This window comes from Rattus norvegicus, chromosome 1 (genome assembly GCF_036323735.1).
Source record: "Rattus norvegicus strain BN/NHsdMcwi chromosome 1, GRCr8, whole genome shotgun sequence".
In the NCBI taxonomy this organism is placed as follows: Eukaryota; Metazoa; Chordata; class Mammalia; order Rodentia; family Muridae; genus Rattus; species Rattus norvegicus.
In genome coordinates this window covers 207,412,308-207,431,426 of record NC_086019.1, presented here as the reverse complement: position 1 = coordinate 207,431,426, position 19,119 = coordinate 207,412,308, and the positions used below count along the sequence as shown (strand labels likewise).

Genomic DNA, 19,119 nt, shown 5'->3' with positions numbered 1-19,119 from the left:
ATGATCTTAGACAACATTGAGAATCTGGGGATGCACACAGATCCTAGTAACAGCCTTTAAAGACCTGAGGCTCCAATGAGACTCAAGGAAAGGGTTAGAATAGGGAGAACCAGAGGGAGGTCCTGAAGCCTGGTGAACACTGAGAAGGTCTTAAGACACAGTGGTATTCTAAAGATGGCTGTTGACTCCAGTGAGAATTTGGGCAAGGCAATAGGCTCCAGGAGTATCTTAGAAAGGCTTGGGGTTGCCATGAGAATCTGGGAAGGCCTGAGATGTCAATAAAGCACAGGGAAGGCCTTAGATCCTAGTGAAGTTTTGGTGAAAGCCTTAGGTCCCAGTGAAGCTATACTGGAGACAACCTTAGAACCTACTGGGGAAGGCTTTAGGCCCCATTGAAAACCTAGCAAGGCATTATGTCCCAGTGATATACTGGGGAAGGCCTTGTGCTTCTGTGAACCTGAAAGGCCCCAGATCACAGTAAAAACCATGGAAGGCCTTAGGGCCTTGTGAGTACTAACAGCTGGTATATGGTCCCAGCGATAACCTGGAAAAGTCATGGGGTGCAGTGAGTTCCTAGTGAAGCCCTCAGTCCCTAGATGATTAGACCATAACATACAGAGAGGACATAGGAAAAGTCTTAAGACTCCAGTAAGAATGTGCAGAAGGTTTAGTCTCCAGTGAGAAACTGGAGTAGGTTTAATATCTAGTGAAAACCTGAGAAAGAATGAGGTCCCAGAGATACCTAGGGAAGGCCTTAATTCCCAGTGGTATTCTAGGCATGGCCTCAGACCTCATTGAGAATCTCGGGAGGGTTTTAGACACCAATGACAACCTGGTAAGACCTTAGGACCCACTGTGGACATGAAAGTGTTAGGCTTTCATGTTACATGTTAGTGTAAATATGAAGGTAGCGTAGGACTCAATGAGAAATTCTCATGGTATGTCTGCCATGTCTGTGTTCTCCTACAGTGTTATAGAGATTCCCACTAGGGCTTGAAGGCTTCTCCAAGTTCACACTTAGACATAAGGCCTTCAACCCAGTCTCATCAAGCACTTAGGGTTTTCTCAGCTTTTACCTTTTGCCTAAAACCCTCCCAAAGAAATTGCCTTTGACTGCAGTCAGAACCCAGAGGAGGCCTTAGACCACAGTGAGAACCTGCAGAATGTTTTTGGCCACAATACGAACATTGGAAAGGGATTTAGCCCCAGTGAAAAACTTACAATGACCGGACCCAAAAAAAAAAAAAAAAAGTGAGAACAGGGTTAAACCTTAAGCCTCCACTTATACTCTGAGTAGTTCCTTAAGTCTTTAATAATAGTGTGGACAAAGTTTTAAGACCTAGTGAGAACATGAGTATCTTAGTTTAGGTTTCCATTACTTTGAAGAGACAACATGACCAAGTAAATTCTTATCACAGACAACATTTAATTGGGGCCGGCTGACAGATTCAGAGATTTAGTCCATTATCAATGTGGAAGTATGACAGTGTCCAGGCAGAAATCATATAGGAAGAGTCTAAAGTTACCAGCAGAAAAATCTTGATCACACTGGCCAGACTTAGACCTATATATAAGACATTAAAGCCCCACCTCCATAGTGATACACTTTCTCTAACAAGGAAATGCCTCTTGAAATAAGGCAACACCCCTAATAGTGCTACTTTCTATGGGCCAAGCATATTCAAACTACCACAAAGGGAAAGGCCTTAGTGTCAGGGCCTTGGTCCCTGTAAGAGTCTGCTGAAGGCATACACCAGTGAGGTTCTGTAAAGCTTTTAGGCTCCAGAGACAACTTCAGAAAGCTTTAGTCCCCAGTAAAAATCAGGGCAAAACCTTAGGTACCAGTGACAACCTGGACAATCCCTTAGGCCTTAATGCTACTTCAGAGAATCAATGAGGTCATAGTTGGAACCTGGAGTAGACCTTAAGCCTCAGCACGATCCTGGAGAGGGTTTTAGGCAAAAGGTAAGAACTGAGAAAACCCTAAGTGATGAGACTGGGTTGAAGGCCTTATGTCTAAGTGTGAACTTGGAGAAGCCTTCAAGCCCTAGTGGGAATCTCTATAACACTGTAGGAGAACACAGACATGGCAGACATACCAAATTTAAATCTCTCTAAAACCTTATATAGATGATGAAAACAGGATATCATTTAGGCAACAGTGAAACCCAAGTGAGTGCTTTAGTCCCTCATGAGAACCTGTATAAGGCTTTAAGACCCAGAGACAAATCTTAGATTCTATAAACCATTGAATAACTAGGAAGAATTAAGCTTCAGTGAGAACCTTGGCAAGGTTTTATGACCCAATGAGAACTTGGGGAAGGCCAGAGAGCTTAGACAACATTGACTACCTGGGAAGTCCTGAAGTTTCAGTAAGAACCTGTTGAAACTTTTATGCAACAGTAATAATCACAAAAGGTCTTAGGCACCAGTATCAACCTTTGAAGGACCTCAGGACCCGTGGAGAACCTTGGAAAGACCTTAGACCTTGTTGAGTTTCTCAGGAAGGCAATAGCAAACAGAACGTACAAAAGGGTTTAGGGTAAACTGAAAAACTGGAAGATCCTTTATGTTCTAAAAACAACAAGAAACAACAAAAAAACAAAAACAAAAACAAAAAAGCAATTGGGGAACAGAGTCTCAATAAGACTTTGAAGAAGGCCTTAGCCACACTGAGAAGATGAGGAATGTTATAGGTCACAATGAGAACACAAGGAATGTCTTCAGGCCCAGTGAAAATCTGATGATGGCTTTCTAAATTCCATGAGAACTTAAGAAAATTTTAGGCCCAATTGAAACTCTGTGCATAGGGTCATAGAGAGATCATGAGCCAGGCATTAAGTCATAGAAACAACTTTGGAAAGCTGTAGGCCACAGAAATAACATGTGAAGTCCTGAGGCACCAGTGAGAACATGGGGAAGGCCTTAAGCTTCTTTGTGTCTTTGGAGAAGGTCTTAAACCATAGTTAGTGTAACCATTTAAATTAACTAGCATTATTGTGGGTTGTCCTGATGCTTTTTGTATTCTGCTGCTAATTCTGCTTCCTCAAGTGGGGTTGTCCCCAGTGAGCAGTCCATCAAGTACCTAGGTGATTTCATGGGAAACTTCTCCCCATACTAACTGGTCAACAAATCTAGAGTATGTGATGGGGAGCAGAAGGGAAAGATGAGACTGGAGGTTTGACAGTGGGAGCAGTTGGAGAGAGAGACAAGAGGGCAAAAAGAGAAGACTGAAGAGGATGAGGAAGCTGAAATAAACTTAAACCACATGGGTAGGAGAAACCACAAGTAGCAAGGGGTCTTAAACCTTAAGTTAGTGTATTGTTAGATCTGCCCAATTGAGGCATATAGCTTACAATCAATAATTAGATTGTATGATTTTTATATGGGCTTATTAGGGTTAGAAAGGACACCAACAAATGGGTTCTCAACCTGGGGTAATAAGAATACACACACACACACACACACACACACACACACATCTAAAGATGATAAACACAATAGATACATTTGGGTTTTATGGAATGATAATTTTAATAGTTCAAAAAGAATAAATTTAAAAGAAATCAACACTTGAACAGTTATCATTATTAAAATGTTAAGTAAATTTTAAAATGTTGGTTTACTATGTCTTCTTACAACACAGGGCCCTCAGTAAAAACCTGAGTTTTTTAAAGAGATTAGAAGATTTTACACAACAAAAATGAGAGGAAAATGAAGGTTGGAGACAGGAGCTGGAAAAGACACTAGAACAAAAGATACAGAATTTCATATATTAGACTCAACAACAAAGAGATAGTAATAAAATTCAGTAGGAGAGCCTAGGGGATGATTTAGTAGAGTTAGTAAATCAAGATAAGGTAGATACAATGTTAGTATGGCATCATAACAAAAGCAAAATTATGGGAGCAGGTCCTAGAACAGAAGATACAGAAATTTACAAAGCAAAATGAAAAACAGGTAAAGAAACTTAAGACTCTGCAACAGGGTCTAGAGGAAATGGTAGAAATAAAGGTAGAGGAATGTATAGGTCAAGATAAACAACAGAGAGAGGCAAAAAGTTTGGAGACAGGAGATGAAAAAGGCAGGAGAACAAAGGATGAGACACCTCACAGATCAGACTGAGCAGCAGAGAGAAAATAATGAAGATTGTAAGCAAGGCTTAGAGAAGAAGCATTTAAAATTAACTGATCAAAATAAAAGAGATGTAAGACTATTAAAATTAGAGTAATTAAAATTTAGAAGTAGAATCTTGAGCAGAGGTTACAGAAAATTATGGAAGAAGATGAAGAGCAAAAGGAAAGAGGTAAACCATGGGCACAGACATTAAGGGAGGAAGTTAAAATATTAATCAGGGAAAATACCCAGGAAGCAACCGAAGACAAAATTAGAGAAAGCCAACCAAAGGTTGTTGAAAACAAACCTTACTTCCAGGTAGACACAGGAAAGTTCTTAGAACCTAGACTGAATCTGGGGATGTTATTAGATATTAGTGAGACTGTGAGAAAACAAGACATGTCAGTTACATTTCGAGGGACAACCTAAGACCTCAATGAGAATCCAGGGAGGGTACTAGGCCCCTGAAAATACCTGGGGAAAGCTTTGGGCCCTAGTAAAATCATGGAAAGGCAACAGGTCCCAGTGAAACACAGGAGAAGGATTGAGCCCAAGTGAGAACCAAGGAAAACATTAAACCCCTAGGAGGTCCTAAGGAAGGCTTTAATTCTTGGTTAGAATATTAGACCTTAAATCCCAGGGGAAATCTCTGGAAAGCAATAGACATGGGTGAGAATCAGGGCAATTATTTATTCCCAAGTAAAAATGTGGAGACAGTTACAACCAGTGAAGGACTAGGGAGGGTCCTGATCCACAGTGAGAATTTGGCAAGGTCTTAGGTCTCAGTGAATACCTTTTGAATGCCTTGGGTGCCAGCAAGAACACAAAGTTCTTATATCCCTGGAGAAGGCTTTAAATGCTATATGATCCTTGGGACATCCTTAGACCTGACAGAGAATCTAGGGAAAACCTTAAGCCCAATGAGTACTTTGGAAAGCCCAGGAGCACCAGTGTGATCCTAGCAAATCTTTCTCCACAAATCAAGTATTGGAGAAGGCCTCCCGCTCCTAAGAGTGGTTAGTAAAAGCTTTATGACCCAGTCAGAACGTAGATAAATCCTCAGGTACCACTGAGAACATGGAAAACCCCTTGGACCCTAATGAGAACATAGAAAAAGGCTTAGGTATTGTTGGGATACTGTAGAGAGCCACAGGCCCCTAAAAAGGCCTTAGGTTCCAGTGATAGTTGGGAAGGCCTGGGCCTCAGTATAAGCCTGTCAAAGGCCTCAGGTTACAGTGAAAATCTTGGACAGCCTTTAGACCCCACCAGAACCTGTGGAAGGCCTTAGAAAACCCAGTCAGAACCAGGGTAAGCTAAAGCCTTAGGTTTTAGTCATAATATGGAGGAAGGCCTTACCATGCTGACATTCTGAGGATGACCTTAGCCAACATCGAGAATCTGGGGAAGGTCTAGACCTCAGTGAGAATCTAGGGATGGGCACAGGTCCCAGTAAAAACCTACGAAGATCTGAGGCTCCAATGAGATTCAGGGAAAGGCTCAGAATAGTGAGAATCAAAGGAAGGTCTTAGAGTCCAGTGAAAACACAGAAGGCCTTAAGACCCAGTGGTATTCTGGAAATAGCTGCAGACAACAGTGAAAATTTGGGCAAGGCCATAGGGTCCATTAGTATCTTCAGAAATCCTCAGGTCCCTGAGAGAACCTGAGAAAGCCTGAGACACCAAAGAAACACAGGGAAGTCCTTAGATTATAGTAAGTTTTGGGGGAAAGCCTTAGGTTCTAATGACAACCTTAGACCTTACTGGGGAAGGCTTAAGGCCCCATTAAAAACCTAGCAAGGCATATGTCCCAGTGATATCCTGGGGAAGGCCTTGTGCTCCAGTGAACCTGAAAGCCCCCGGTTCAACTTTTGAAAGATTGTAGGACCCATATAGAACCATAGCCAGGCCTGAGTCCTTGTTGTGTGTCTCAGGAAGGCCTTAGTACCAGATTGAACCTGCCAAAAGCCTTAGGGCACACCGAGAATCTCTAAGATCCTTTCTGTTCCAAAAAGAACTTGGGAAAGGCAGAAGGTCTCAGTAACACTTTGAAGAAGGCCTTTAGCCACATGGAGAACCTGTGGAATGATATAGGTGACATTGAGGACATGACGAAAGCCTTCAGACCCAGTGGAAATCTGGTGATGTGTTTCTAGATTCCATGGCAAGTTAAGGAATATATAGGCCCAATCGATACTCTCTGCATAGGCTCTAGTGAGATGTTGGGCCAGAATCTTAAGCCACAGAATCCACTTTGGAAAACTGTAGGCTGCAGTGATAACCGGTGAAACCTTGAGGCCCCTGGGCCATAGTCATCATGTGTCTTTGGAGGGAGGTCTTAAAGCATAGGTAGTGTTCCCATTTAAATTATCCAGTCCTGCTTTTTGTATTGTGATGCTAATTCTGCTTCCTCAAGAGGGTTTGCCCCCAAATGAGCAGACCATAAATACCCAGGTGATTTCATGGGAACCTTCTTCCTATATTAACCTGTCAATAAATCTAGATTGTGTGATCGGAGAGTAGAGGGGAAAGATGAGAATGGAGGTTTGATGGTGGTAGCAGTTGGAGAGAGGGAAGGGCAAAAGAGCAAGGAGAGTGGACTGTAGAGGAGGAGCTGAGATTGACCTGATTGCATTGGATTCTATGTTCTATATATGGTCTCATTGGCTTTGGAAATTAGAGCAACAAATTGGCTCCAAACCTGGGGATTAGAACCCAAGCAACTTGAGGGAAAATTCACTCCTCCCCACTATAGGCAAGTAGGGCTGGGCTGTAAAGTTGCCTCGGGGTGAAAATGAAACACCTAGTGGGTCTACAAGTCTCTATAGATCTACTGAGAACCTCCCTCCCTAAGCCCCATTCAGACCATGACAGTAACCCATCTCTGAGCTCAGACTTAGCCCCAGGACCAATGTCACAACATGGTTGGGGTTCTCTGAGCCTAAAGAAGGACCAAGGACACTGGGGCAGGACTTCCTGTGAAGCATCAGAGCTTAGCATCAAGAGGTGAAAAAATGGCAGTCAATTTTTCAAAGCCTTCTCACAGGCCCAGCAGGCTGATCAGTTGTCTCCACCAGAACAAGCCTTCCTGTGCTTGCTTTCCTTTATCTCCCACGTCTCAACAGGACACAGAACAGGCAGACCTGCTGTACTGACTGCATACACTGCAGGCTGTCTGAGATTGCTGCACATGCTGCCAGCAGCTGTGCAAACAAAGACAGAGATGGCTCAGAAGCACAGATGATGAGATGATGTGAGTCCTTCTCCAATTACCTCCTCCCTGCAAAAAAAAAAAAGGAGAGTACTGCAGTATCCTGAGTCAAACACGAGAGGGAGACAAAGACACTAGAACTCTGAATCAGGTAAGAAAAAATACACACACACACACACACACACACACACACACACACACACACACACACACAACACACCCCTGAATTTTAGTAACCAAATAGATTGCCTTTGGTTTTCATGAACTACCAATTTGAATAGTTCCTAAGGAATACATGTAAAAGACAATTTTCATTATTACAATTTCAAGTATCTTGGTTTACTATGTCTTCTCAGAACACAGGATGCTCAGTTAAAAAAAAAGTATAAGTCATTAAAGGACAGTACAAGATTTTACACAACAAAAAATACAGGAAAATGAAGTATGAACACAGGAGCTGGAAAAGTTCCTAGAACAAAAGATACAGAACTTCATATATCAGACCCAAGAACAGAGAAATAGCAACAAATTTTGGAAGCTGAACCTAGAGAATGGTTTACTAGAGTTAGTCAATCAGAATTAGGGAGATATAGTATCAGCATGACAACAGAACAAAAGTAAAATTATGGAAGCAGGTCCTAGAACAGAAGATATAGGAATTTAGAGAAAAATGAACAACAGAGAGAAAAACTTAAAACTTGGCAATGGGGTCTAGAGGAAACACTAGAACTAAGGTACCGGGTGTTTAGGTCAAGATAAACAACAGAGAGAGGCAAAAAGTTTGGAGACAGGAGATGGAGAAGGCAGGAGAACAAAGGATGAGACGCCGCCCAGATCAGACTGAGCACCAGAGAGAAAATAAGGAGGATTGGAAGCAAGGCTTGGAGGAGAACTTTTTAAAATTAAGCAATCAAAATGAAAGATTCATCAGAATATCAAAATTACAGTAATTAAAATGTAGAAGCAGAAAGTAGGTCAGAGGATACAGGAACTTATGGAAGAGGGTGAACAACAAAGGGAGAGATATGGAACATGGGCACAGACCTTAAGGGAGGAATAAGAATATAAATTGGGGGGGGTGGATTTGGCTCAGTGGTAGAGCACTTGCCTAGCAAGCGCAAGGCCCTGGGTTCGGTCCCCAGCTCCGAAAAAAGAAAAGAAAAGAAAAGAAAAGAAAAGAAAAGAAAAGGAAAGAAAAGGAAAGAAAAGGAAAGGAAAGGAAAGGAAAGGAAAGGAAAGGAAAGGAAAGGAAAGGAAAGGAAAGGAAAGGAAAGGAAAGAAAAGAAAAGAATATTAAGGCCCTGGGTTCGGTCCCCAGCTCCGAAAAAAAAAAAAAAAGAACCAAAAAAAAAAAAAAAAGAAAGAAAAGAATATTAATTAGGGAAAATACTCGGGTATACACAGAAGATATATTTAGAGAAAACCAACCAAAGGTTGTTGAAAACAAACCTTACTTGATCCGGTTAGTGTTCAACAGAGACCAGCATATGTGATCACCCACAGAATTATGAGGAATTACAGTGGTGACCTGTGGATGTGTTAGAACTGAGAAAACATAGGGGAAATATCACTGGTTTTAGAATGCATTTGTTGTTTCTAAAACAAATGCTGACCTCTTGGGCTTAGACCCCAGTGAGAATCTCAAGAACACTTTAGATTCAAGTTGGAATAGTAGGGAGGCCCTAAGTCCGAGTAAGTATCACTATCAAAAAAGTAAATGAGTATACTGGTAACAAAGTTCTGTTTTGCTATGTTTAGGTTCTTTACAGAAAGTGCACACTGTTAAGCCCCTAACCTCAAGCCTAGGCCAACCTTTTTAAGGATGGTTGGTCAGCTTTGGGGCAGTCCCAAGATTTCAGGAGTGATTCTCACTGAAGCCAATGAACTCTCTCCGTGTGACAAACATAATATCCAAAATAGAAAATGTCTTTTATTCAAGAGGTTAAAAAAAAGGAACCCCACTATAGGCAAGGCTGCTTCTGATAACCAAAAACCAGTGACATAACTTACTGAAGATGACTAGACATGTAAATGCATGACCACACAATGCTGCCCCACCCACTTACAGGACATAAGCAGAGACCAAGAGCAATGCATGTCACTTTGGTCCTTCAGGACTGCTGAAGACATTGGATTGACACCATGTTGATCTTCCCTGTATCTGTAGAGACTCCTCTTCCATCCAGACCCTTGAATGGAGCCTGCCATGAGAGAATGAACCCAAGCTGTGGATAAGATAATTAATGCAGGTGAGCAGCTTTGGGAGATAGAGGTGAGACCTTCATTAGGAACTTGGGTGTACACTCTATGTGGAGACCCTTAGCATAAGAAAATGCATCTTTTGTTATAACATGTGGGCATACCTACCATATAGATCACAATATGGCTGAATAACTGGGGAAGGCCTTAGGTCTCAGTGAGATCCTGGGATGACACGAGGCTCCAGGTAGACACAGGAAAGTTCTATGAACCTCGATTGAATGTGGGATGTTGTTAGAAATCAGTGAGACTGTGAGAGAACATGAGGTATCAGTTACATTCTGGGAACAAGATGACATCTCAATGAGAATCTAGGGAAGGTCGTAGTTCCCTGTAAATACCCAGGGCTTTAGTAAAATCATGGACAGCCAAGAGGTCCCAGTGAGACGCTGGAGAATGATTGAGACTAAGTGAGAGCCAAGGAAAGCATTAAATGCCTAGGAGGTCCTAAGAAAGGCTTTAAGACTTGGTGAGAATCTTATGCAATAGAATCCAGAGAAAATCTCTGGGAAGCCATAGATATGAGAATCAGGGCAATGATTTTTTCCCCAGTGAGAATATGGAGACAGTTAGAACCACTGAAAAACTGGAGATTGCCCTGAGCCACAGTGAGAATTTCGTGAGGCCTTAGGTCTCAGTGAATACCTTTTGAATGCCTTGGGTTTCAGTAAGAATGCAGAAAGTTCTTATATCCCAGGGAGGTACTGGAGAAGGTTTTATGATGCTGTGTGACCCTGGGGACATCCTTAGATCTGACACAGAATCTAGGGAAAACCTTAGGCCCAATGAGTGCTTGGGAAAGCCCAGGAGACCCAGTGTGATCATAGCAAACCCTTCTCCACAAATAAAGTATTGGAGAAGGCCCCAGGCTCATGAGAGTGGTTAGTAAAAGCTTTATGACCCAGTCAGAACGTAGATAAGTCCTCAGATACCACTGAGAACATGGAGAAACCTTGAACCCTAATGAGAACCTAGAAAAATACCTTAGGTGTTGTTGGGATACAGTAGAAAAACACAGTTCCCTGGAAAAGCCTTAGGTTCCAGTGATAGTTGGGAAGGCCTGGGCCTTAGTATAAGCCTGTCAAAGGTCTTAGGTTACAGTGAAAACCTTGGACAGCATTTAGACCCTCTAAGAACCTGTGGAAGCCCTTGAAAAAACTAGTCAGTACCGGGTAATATAAAGTCTTAGGGGCTGGAGAGATGGCTCGGCGGTTGGGAGCGCCCGACTGCTCTTCCAGAGGTCATGAGTTCAATTCCCAGCAACCACATGGTGGCTCACGGCCATCTGTGAAGAGATCTGATGCCCTCTTCTGGTGTGTCTGAGGACGGCTACAGTGTACTTATATATAGTGAATGGATGAATCTTTAAAAAAAAAAGAAAAAAAAATAAAGTCTTAGACCCCAGTCATAATATGGAGGAAGGCCTTACCATGCTGACATTCTGAGAATGACCTTAAACAACATTAAGAATCTGAGAAAGGTCTAGGCCTCATTGAGAATCTGGGGAAGGGCACAATCTCAGTAAAAACCTAAAAAGATCTGAGGCATCAATGAAATTCAGGGAAGTCCTTATATTATAGTAAGTGTTGGGGGAACTCCTTAGGTCTTAGACTCCTAAGGTCTTTCTTAGCCCTTTGGTTCCAGTTACATCCTGAAGACAACCTTAGACCCTCCTGGGAAAGGCTTTAGGCCCCAGTGAAAACCTGTCAATGCATTATGTCCGAGGGATATCCTGGGGAAGGCCTTGTGCTCCAGTGAACCTGAAAGGCCCCAGGTTCAACCTTTGAAAGATTATAAGACCCCTATGTAACCCTGGAAAGGCCTGTGTCCCCATTGTGTTATTCAGTAAGGCGTTAGATACCAGTTTGAACCTGCCAAAGCTGCAGGGCACACTGAGAATCTCTAAGATCCTTTCTGTTCTAAAAGCAACTTAGGAAAGGCAGAAGGTCTCAAAAAGACTTTGAAGAAGGCCTTTAGCCACATGGAGAACCTGTGGAATGACATAGGTCACATTGAGGACATGATGAAAGCCTTCAGACCCAGTGGAAATCTGGTGATGGCCTTCTAAATTCAATGAGAAGTTAATGAAAATTTAGGCCCAACTGAAACCCTGTGCATAGGCTCTAGTGAGATTCCAGGCATTAAGCCACAGAATCCACTTTGGAAAGCTGTAGGCTGCAGCGATAACCTGTGGAACCCTGGGGCCCCTGGGCCTTAGGCTTCATTGCGTCTTTGGGGTAGGTCTTAAACCACAGTTAAGTGTTACAGTTTAAATTTTCGTGTAATGTTTTTTATTCTAAAGCTAAATCTGCTTACTTAAGAGGGGTTGCACCCAATGAGTAGTCCATTAAGTACCCGGGTGATTTCATGGAAAAATTCTTCTTATATTAACTGACCAATAAATAAATCTAGATTGTGTGATCGGAGAGTAGAGGGGAAAGATGAGAATGGAGGTTTGATGGTGGTAGCAGTTGGAGAGAGGGAAGGGCAAAAGAGCAAGGAGAGTGGACTGTAGAGGAGGAGCTGAGATTGACCTGATTGCATTGGATTCTATGTTCTATATATGGTCTCATTGGCTTTGGAAATTAGAGCAACCAATTGGCTCCAAACCTGGGGATTAGAACCCAAGCAACTTGAGGGAAAATTCACTCCTCCCCACTATAGGCAAGTAGGGCTGGGCTGTAAAGTTGCCTCGGGGTGAAAATGAAACACCTAGTGGGTCTACAAGTCTCTATAGATCTACTGAGAACCTCCCTCCCTAAGCCCCATTCAGACCATGACAGTAACCCATCTCTGAGCTCAGACTTAGCCCCAGGACCAATGTCACAACATGGTTGGGGTTCTCTGAGCCTAAAGAAGGACCAAGGACACTGGGGCAGGACTTCCTGTGAAGCATCAGAGCTTAGCATCAAGAGGTGAAAAAATGGCAGTCAATTTTTCAAAGCCTTCTCACAGGCCCAGCAGGCTGATCAGTTGTCTCCACCAGAACAAGCCTTCCTGTGCTCGCTTCCTTTATCTCCCACGTCTCAACAGGACACAGAACAGGCAGACCTGCTGTACTGACTGCATACACTGCAGGCTGTCTGAGATTGCTGCACATGCTGCCAGCAGCTGTGCAAACAAAGACAGAGATGGCTCAGAAGCACAGATGCTGTGAGTCCTTCTCCAATACCTCCTCCTTGCAAGAATTGGCTACTGCAGTGTCCTGACTCGAACACTAGAGGGAGACAAAGGTACAAAAAGCTCCAATTCAGGTAAATAAAATTCACACAGGCATGCGCATGCAAGCACACACACACACACACACACACACACACACACACACACACACACACACACACACACACACACCTGAAATTAAGAAATAAAATAGATACCCTTTGGGTATCATGAAATGCCAATTTGAATAATTCAAAAAGAATACATTTGAAAGAAATCGACACCTGGACAGTTATCATTAATACAGTGTTAAGTATCTTTGTTTACTGTCTTCTCACAACACAGGGCCCTGGGCAAAAAAAATTATAAGTTGTTAAAAGAGATTAGAAGAGTTTATACAACAAAAAATACAGAAAAATGAAGGTTGAAGACAGCAGTTGGAAAAGATGCTAAAACAAAAGAAAAAAAGTCATATATCAGACTCGAAAACAGAAAGACAGCAATATAATTTGAAGCAGAGCCTAGAGGATGGTTTACTAGAGTTAATAAATCAAAATAAGGTTGATACACTATCAGTATGACAACATAACAGGAGTGAAATTATGGAAGCAGGGCCTAGAACAGACGATACAGGAATTTATAGAGCAAAAAGGAACAAAGAGAGAAAAACTTAAAATGTGGCTACAGATTCAGAGGAAACATTAGAACTAAAGGTACAGGAATGTATAGGTCAAGGTCATCAACAAAGAGAGGCAAATGGAGGATGGAGAAGGGAGATGGAGAAGGCTCTAGAACAAAGGATGAGTCACCTCCCAGATTGGATGGACCAGCAAAGAGCAAATGAGGATTGGAAACAAGGGTTGAAGGGGAACCTTTTAAAATTAAGTAGTCAAAATAAAAGAAGCATCAGAATATGAGAATTACAGTAACTAAAATGTAGAAGCAGAAAGTAGGTCTGAGGATGCAGGGACTTATGGAAGAGGATGAACAACAAAAGGGAGAGATATGGAACATGGGCACAGACCTTAAGGGAGGAATAAGAATATTAATCAGGGAAAATACTCAGGTATAGACAGAAGATAAATTTAGAGAAAACCAACCAAAGGCTGTTGAAAGCAAACCTTACTTGATCCGGTTAGTGTTCAACAGAGACCAGCATATGTGATCACACACAAAATTATCAGGAATTACAGTGGCGACCTGTGGATGTGTTAGAACTCAGAAAACTTAGTGGAAATATCACTGGTTTTGGAATGCATTTGTTGTTTCTAAAACAAATGCTGACCTCTTGGGCTTAGACCCCAGTGAGAATCTCAAAAACCTTAGGTTCAAGTTGGAATCTTAGGGAGGCCCTAAGTCCCAGTAAGTATCACTAGCAAGTGAGTAAATGAGTATGCTGGTAACAAAGTTCTATTTTGTTATCTTTAGTTTCTTTACAGAAAATGCACACTGTTAAGTTCCTAACCTCTATCCTAGGCCAACCTCTTGAGGAACGTTCAGTCAGTTCGGGGCAGTCCCAAGTTTTCACTAGGGGTTACAGCTTGGGGAGATAGAGGTAAGGCCTTAGTTAGGGACTTGGGTGTACACCTTATGTGAAGACCCTTAGCATAAGATAATACATCATTTGTTATACCAGATGGGTATCCCTACCATCTACATCAGAATATGTCTCAATACCTCGGCAAGGCCTTAGGTCTCATTGAGATCCTGGGATGGCATGAGGCTCCAGGTAAACACAGTAAAGTTGTTAGGACCTAGGCTGAATCTGGGATTTCTTAAACATCAGTGAGACTGTGAGAGAACATGAGGTACCAGTTACATTCCAGGTACAACCTGACCCCCAAGGAGAATGTAGGGAAGGTACTAGGCCCCTGTAAATACCTGGGGAGAGCTTTGGGCCCTAGTACAGTCATAGAATGCAACAGGTCCCAGTGAGACACTGGAGAAGGATTGAGCCCAGGTGAGAACCAAGGAAAACATTAAACCCCTAGGAGGTCCTAAGGAACATTTTAAGCCTTGGTGAGAATCTTAGACCTTAGATCTCAGGGGAAATCTCTGAAAATCCATAGACATGAGTGAGAATCAGGGTTGTGATTTATTCCCCAGTGAGAATGTGGAGTTAGAACCAGTGAGAAAGTAGGGAAGGCCCTGAGCAACAATGAGAATTTGGTGAGGCCTTGGGTCTCAGTGAATACCTTTTGAAAGTCTTGGGTTCCAATAGGAATGCAGAAACTTCTTATATCCCAGGGAGGTATTAGAGAAGGCTCTAAGATGCTGTGTGCTCCTCTGGACATCTGTAGGCCTGATAGAAAATCTAGGGAAAAACCTTACGCCCAATGAGTACTTGGGAAAGCCCAGGAGGCCCAGTGTGATCCTAGCAAACCTTTCTCCACAACTGAAATACTGGAGAAGGCATCCTGTCCCTGAGAGTGTTTATTAAAAGCTTTATGACCCAATCAGAATGTAGGTAAATCTTTAATTTCCTCTTAGAACATGGAGAAATCCTGTGGACCCTAATGAGAACCTAGGAAAAAACCTTAAGTGTCGTTGGGATACTGTAGAAAAACACAGGCCCCTGGAAAAAGTCTTAGGTTCCAGGGATAGTTGGGAAGGCCTGGGCCTCAGTACAAGTCTGGCAAACGCCTCAGGTTATAGTCAAAACCTCGACAGCATTTAGACCCTAGAAGAACCTGTGGAAGGACTTAGTAAACCCAGTCAGCACAGGGGTAAGATAAAGTCTTAGGCTCCTGTAATGATACGGTGGAAGGCCTACAATACTGACATTCTGAGAATGACCCAAGACAACACTGAGAAATTTTGGAAGGTCTAGGCCTCAATGAGAATCTGGGGAAAGGCACAGGACCCAGTCAAACCTGCAAAGATTGAGGCTCCAATGAGATTTAGGGAAATGCTCAGAATAGTGAGAATCAAAGGAAGGTCTTAGAGCCCAGTGAAAACACAGAAGGCCTTAAGACCCAGTGGTATTCTGGAAATAGCTGCAGACAACAGTGAGAATTTGGGCAAGGCAACAGGGTCCATTAGTATCTTGGGAAAGTGTTAGGTCCCTGAGAGATCCTGAGAAAGCCTGAGACAGCAATGAAATTCAGGGAAGTCCTTAAATCACAGTAAGTTAGGGGGGAAAGCCTAGGTCCTAGGGAGCCCATGAGAAGCCCTTAGGTTCCAGTTATATACTGGAGACAACCTTAGATCCCAGGTAAAATCTCTGGAAAACCATAGACATGAGTGAGAATCAGGGCAGTGACTTATTCCCCAATGAGAATGTGCAGACAGCTAGAACCAGTGAGAAACTGGCTAAAGTTTTAAGGTACAGTGAGAACTTCTGAAGGGCCACAGGTTCTAGGGAGATATTGAGGAATGTCTTAAGCTCCAATGATCATCTGTAGGCCATGGTGAACCTGGTGAAGGCTTTTGGCCTCAAGATTCTAGTGACAAATTAGAGAAGTCCTGAAGCCAATGAGAGACTATAAACGGTTTTAGACTCTATTGAGATCCTAGGTAAGGTGTAAGGTCTAAATTAGACATTCAAGAAGGTCATAGATTACAGTGAGAACCTGAGGAAAGCCTTCAGCCAAACTGACCACATGAAGAAGGTTGTAGACCACAATGGAGATAAAAGGACATTTTCGTTCCATTGAAAACCTGTTGAAAATTTACTGACCAGAGAAGTTGTGAAAATTTTTAGGTTCTGTTGAGACCCTTGCTAATGGTTTATGCTCAGTTCTGAACCAGGGCAGGTGTTTAAGTTAAGTGATAGCAGAGAGAAGTGTAGCAGGATTTCTTGGTGGAGCCTCCAGTGGTATAAATAATGATATGGCGTCTTCTACATAGCTGAAGGCTTAGACCTTTTGCTTGGGCAGTCTCTCAGCTAACCATCTAGCCTATACCCGGAGCGTGCGCAAATTTCTATACCTCTGTATTCCCCCTACAGCCTGTGTACCTGTTTCTTACCAAGTTCCCCTCCCCTCCCGTGACAGAACATTCCCCTAATGAATAAAGATTTCAAGGAACCAATCACTGTGCGAGGAGGAGGCGGGACTTCCGGGTTGGAAAGAGGAAGAGGGGAGGCAGGAAAAACATACTTCTTTTTTTTTTTTTTTTTTTTGGACCGGGAGAGAGCGAGGAGACACAATGTAGGTAGCAAGAAGTCCCCGGTTCAGGTGCGGACCCGCCGACATGGGCAACCAGAGGATTTATAACTGAAATACATTATGAAATTCTAGTTTCGGTTCCCAGCGATTCTGTTAGTTGTAGATTCTAAACTAAGATTGTATGGCGTTTTCCTTCACGCAGCAACTGAACTGAGTTCCAGAGAAAGGTAAGGCAGCAGGGCACCCCAGCCAGGCACAGGGATTTGGAAGCGTGGGGTGTGCGCGGCAACAGCCCGCCCTCGGAACTTAGCGAGCCACACGCAGAGATTTTGGAGCTCTGAGTCAAAAACTCTGCCAGACTGAGAAACAGGCTGCCCTGTCCGCAGATGCCTTGCTGGCAATGCCACGACCTCCAAAATCTCTGACACGTGCTTTCTTCTCCCAGGAACCCTCTCTCTGTCTTGGAAGTTCTGCCCCCGTTTCCTACACAGCTATTTGCCATCAGCTCTTTAGTAAAACCAGTCAGCAGCGAGGCAACCTCTGACACAATTCTAGATTGTCTTTCGGCAGGTGAGGAAGAACAAATATTTACCAAATAGAAAACATGAGGAGAGGCCATGTAAACGACAGTGACACAATCCTTCCAGCAGTTAGCTCTCTGCTGGTACAGAAATAACACTTGAATATACCGAAATAGGTCCTAACCCAATTTGAAAAAACGTTGCTCCAAGCAGGAACATCTTAGTTCCCAGGAAAACTTGAGGAGTTCTTAGACCCAATGAAAATAATTAGAAGACCTTGTGCTTCATTGAGGCTTTGGGAAAGTCCTCGAGTCCAAGTGAGAATTTGGAGAAGGGCTTGAGCCTCATTGAGAACCTCTGTAAGGGTGTCAGCTCATTTAAGAATCTGAGAGGCTTACACCCCAGAGGGAAGTTGCCGACGATTTAAGGTCACAAGAAAAACCTGGGGAAGGAAGCCACTGATTGCAATCAAAACCTAGAGGCACCATGAAAACCTCTAGGAAGGCTTAGCCTCCTGTGACATTGTGGGGAAAGTCTAAAGCTTTCTCAGTGAGACTGGAGAAGCCCTGAGACTGCAGTGAGACCCTGTACATAGCTTTTGTCCACAGTAAAAACATGAAGGAAGCCTTCAGGCCCAGGGAAAACCTGTCAAAGGCCGTATAGAACTTGTACTTGGTGGCTGTGATCCAGAATCTCTCCATGACTTAAAACTTGTTCACTTATTCCCAGGTGCTGAGAACTTGGTCAATATTTTAGGCCCTAGTGAGACCCAAGGTATTGTCTTATCTTCCATGAACACATGGATAAAAGTTTAAGAATCTGTGAGAACATAAGCAGGCTTTAGACTGCAGTTACCACCTAGAAAGATCTTGGGTCCAAGTGAAAATGTGGGGAGGTCATTGAGCCCCAACAGAACCAGGAGAAGCTTTTAGACCAAGTAAGAACAGGGAAAAGCACTAGGCACTACTGTGACTCAGAGGAATGTTTTAAGCCTCAGTGAGACTCCTTAGAAATATTTAGCTAACTGAGAACATTAACATGGCTTCAGGCTTCAGGCATAAATAAAACTTTCAGGAAGGCTTTAGATCACAGTATGTATGTGGAGAAGTCCTTAAGGCTCTGTGAGAACCTGTAGAAATTTGGAGTCATGGTGAGATTATGGGGAAAGCCTTAAGCTTCAATGAGACCTGGGGGAAGTCCTTGGATCACAGTAGTACACTGACCCCCAAGAATCAGTGTGAATATTTAAAAGATTTTAGGCTCCATTGAGAATCTAGCCAAGGCTTAAAGCTCCCAAGAGACTTTGGAGATGGAATTAGTGAGAACTTGTAGAAGGCCTTAAGCCCAAATTAGTACCTGTAGAATATTGTAGGCCCCAGAGAGAAAATGTGGAAGGACTTTAGACACAGTGCCTCAGGGAGAACCTGCAAAAATTTTAAGGCCACAGTGAGAACATTACAAAGGTCTTAAGAATCACCAAAACAAAACAAAGCAAAAAACACAACAAAAAACCCCATTAGATGCCTTAGAAAGCCGGTGAGAATGTGGGAAAATGATTAGCCCCTGAAACCTGTAGAATATTTTAGGCCCAACATAGACCATGGGAAAGACCTTACACCCAGTGACAGTGCTCTAAGTTCTGATGGAATCTGTGAGAATTCGTGAAGATTTTTAGGGCCCAGTAAACTTTGGATTCCAGAAAGAACCTGGGAACGGCTTGAAGACCCAGTGAGAATGTGGAAAAGATC

At 42.9% G+C, this 19,119-nt stretch overlaps 1 protein-coding gene and 1 long non-coding RNA gene across 32 annotated transcripts in view; one reads left to right on the top strand and one right to left on the bottom strand.

Annotated features, from left to right (window-relative positions):
• Positions 1-3,515: 3,515 nt before the first annotated feature.
• LOC108349673 (uncharacterized) overlaps positions 3,516-19,119 on the bottom strand; it is a 49,756-nt gene continuing 34,152 nt past the window's right edge. For both annotated transcript variants that reach the window (XR_001836062.3, XR_010061159.1), the window contains exons 2-3: positions 9,390-9,524; positions 3,516-7,392 (exon numbers count right to left, since the gene is read on the bottom strand). This is a non-coding gene — a long non-coding RNA (uncharacterized LOC108349673). The remainder of the gene's footprint in view (positions 7,393-9,389; positions 9,525-19,119) is intronic.
• Positions 9,429-19,119, top strand: part of Ins2 (insulin 2) — a 149,261-nt gene continuing 139,570 nt past the window's right edge. For 22 of the 30 annotated variants that reach the window (XR_010062666.1, XR_010062665.1, XR_010062697.1 and 19 more), the window contains exon 1: positions 16,846-17,077. The gene's annotated coding sequence lies outside the window, so the exon portion shown is untranslated. Of the gene's footprint in view, positions 9,573-16,845; positions 17,078-19,119 lie in introns of those variants that run through there. The other 8 variants (XR_010062670.1, XR_010062672.1, XR_010062674.1 and 5 more) reach the window with 5 other exon arrangements.